We start from the raw sequence: 2,861 nt of genomic DNA on the forward strand, positions 1-2,861 counted from the left end.
GTGATGGAGGCGTAGAAAACTTTCGGGTCCAGCGGAGCACTTGGGTGGGTCCCGTGGAAAGCAGAGGATTCTTGGTCCGAACCTCAGCGTTCGTGAGGAAAAGTCTCTGATCAGAATAAGATGCACAGCGCTTTTGAGTTAAAAAGGATTCAATCGCTTCTTAACTTTTAACTGCCTGGGCTGCAGTCGTGACGTCACTTCTAATACAAGTAAACCGGTTGTAACTCAGGTTGAGTTTAAAGATCGCGCTATTCTGGACTTTTACCTTGGCCAGTGGTTAGGCACAGAACACGCTGGATGGTGAATCTTGCAAGAAAGAAGTGTTTTCGGGTTGGAGAGCATCTCTTTTGTGCATCTAGACTCGTTGAAATCCGGACGCGAGAGACAAAATGGCGGAGCTTCCGCTTGGACTTATGCGCGCATGGCGGACTGACGTAGATGATCCCGCCCACGCGTGACGTAGGTCAACGCGGAAGTAGGCTGATGGGAAATGTAGTTTCTTAAAGAGACAAAATGGCGGCATGATACCTACAGTGAACAAAAGGCTAATTCAGGATTTTTATTGCTCCAGGGCTCCTGAGTGTGTGATTTAATGCAAGAGACCAAAAGGATGCTGATAAAGGGATTTATTTGTAAGTTTCAGATGTAGGCAGGAGGTGTGAGGGAGCCGCTCATGCTCCATGAGCTCTGAGGGACTTCATTTTGGGGTGCGGTGTAATCGGCCATGTTGGGTAAACCAGACAGCACACAGCACCTCAGACCACTGCGCAAAACCTTCATGTCATTGACTGCACACCATGCAGCAGCTTTCTTATCCTAACACTCCACTTTATTGAGGGTGTCATCACCATTATATCCTCCAGCTACAAACAGGAGTTCGTCCACCACCTCAATGCCGAAGTTGCTGCGCGATTTCATCATGGGTGGAATGTCTCCCCATGTATTAGTCTGAGGATTATACACCTCTGCATTTCTATGACATTTAACACCATCAAATCCACCAACAGCATAAACCTGTCTGTCGTATGAGACCACACCCACACCACTCCTTTTGTACCTCATGTGGGGGATGACAGTCCACTGGTCTGTCTGAGGACTGTAATACTCTGCTGTGAACAAATACTTGTTCCTGTCCAACCCTCCACAAATGTACACTTTGCTGTACACTTTGCTGTTCAGTGCTGTAGCACCTGCATCACTTCTTCTTCCATGCATCGGTGCTATCATACTCCACTGATTATTCTCAGGTTCATATCGCTCGGCTGTGTTAACCAGTTCGTTGCCATCAAATCCTCCCAGTGCATAGATATGACCTTCCAGCACACACACACTCACATAACACCAACCTGAGTGCATGGGGCTCACCTGAGCCCAGGTTCTGGTGATGGGATCAAACTTTCTCACAGTGTTGAAGTAAATGTTACTATCGAATCCTCCAATGCAATACACAAAGCTGTTCAGGTACACCGTCCAATGATGGGATCTTGGACTCTCACTGTGGCATGTCACTTTGACCCAGCACTCTGCTCGCATATCATACACTTCTATGGCATTGGTGGGACCCCTGAAGCTCCAGCCACCGATGGCCAGCAGAATGGCGTTAGGGAGGCGAAACCACCTGAAGTCAGAGCCAAGAGATTAGTTCACGTTGAGCCCTTTGATGCTGTTCAGAGCTCTGATGATGATCAGCTTACATGCTGCATTGTCCTTCACTAAATCATTGTTCAACAGATTGTCCATAAAGTAATTGTGCATCAGTAGCGCCATACACACCTTGGGCAGTAACATTCCCATGTGAGTGTTCCGTTTCTGTGGTGCGTGTCTGATCCACTGTAAGATGGTCTTGTACACCACGTTCTCCTGTTTCATGTTCAGCTCGTCGTTCTCAATGATCTCACTGAGCTGCTCAACCGTCAGCTCCAGGAACTCCTCAGAGACGTGCACCATCGCCTCAAAGTTGCGTAAGATAAACTGGAAGGCCTCCTGCTTCAACTTGTTAAAGATTTGAAGGCAAGCAAAACGCCAGATGCCAATGCAGTTCTCCAGACACAGCTGAGCCTTCAGGAACGTGCAGCACTTGTTCATCAGGCTTCTCACCACCAAATAATCAGCAGCGATCAGCAGCTCATGCACGTTTTCCTCCGTGATGTTAGCACGGTGTGTGTACGCGTACTCGATGATCAGCTCCATTATCTCAGAGGAAATGTCAGGGATGAAGTACTCGTGCTTATCTGGAGGGTAGCAGCTGTTGGTGAACAGAGTCTTGAAGTATGTGCTGCAGGCACACAGGATGATCTTGTGCGCGTGGAACTCGGCACCATCAACTTTGATGAGAACATCATAGAGCTTCTTTTCTAACCTCAGCTGATTCATGGCACTGCAGCTAATCTCCAACTTCCTCTCCATTTCTTTCTCTTCTTCCTGTTTACTCATATTCCCTTCAACGGTGTATAGATGGTATAGATGAGTTTTTAAACTCTGTGTTCTGATTCTTTATTTGAAAATAAGAAGATTCCGATTCACTGTTCCAGTTCTAATTCCATAAACACGTATGAATACAGGATGGAATGTACCTGAGAGAAACCCTGTACATCAGGATAAATCTCTGTAAAGGGGTTTTGTGCAACAGCTTTTAAAGGCTGTGTCTGTCCAAAATGCGCACACGTTCACTGTAAAGAACAATTTACCCTCCTGTAAAAACCCAACTCCAGGGTGAAATGTCCAAATGGAATTAATTACACATTAAAATTATTACATATTGATAGGGACACAGTTAATGATAGATAGATAGATAGATAGATAGATAGATAGATAGATAGATAGATAGATAGATAGATAGATAGATAGATAGATAGATCGAT

At 45.8% G+C, this 2,861-nt stretch overlaps 1 pseudogene; it reads right to left on the reverse strand.

Moving 5' to 3' along the window:
• Window positions 1-639: 639 nt before the first annotated feature.
• LOC132891166 (kelch-like protein 10) lies at window positions 640-2,433 on the reverse strand (annotated as a pseudogene).
• Window positions 2,434-2,861: the final 428 nt, after the last annotated feature.

This window comes from Neoarius graeffei, chromosome 9 (genome assembly GCF_027579695.1).
Source record: "Neoarius graeffei isolate fNeoGra1 chromosome 9, fNeoGra1.pri, whole genome shotgun sequence".
Classification (NCBI taxonomy): Eukaryota; Metazoa; Chordata; class Actinopteri; order Siluriformes; family Ariidae; genus Neoarius; species Neoarius graeffei.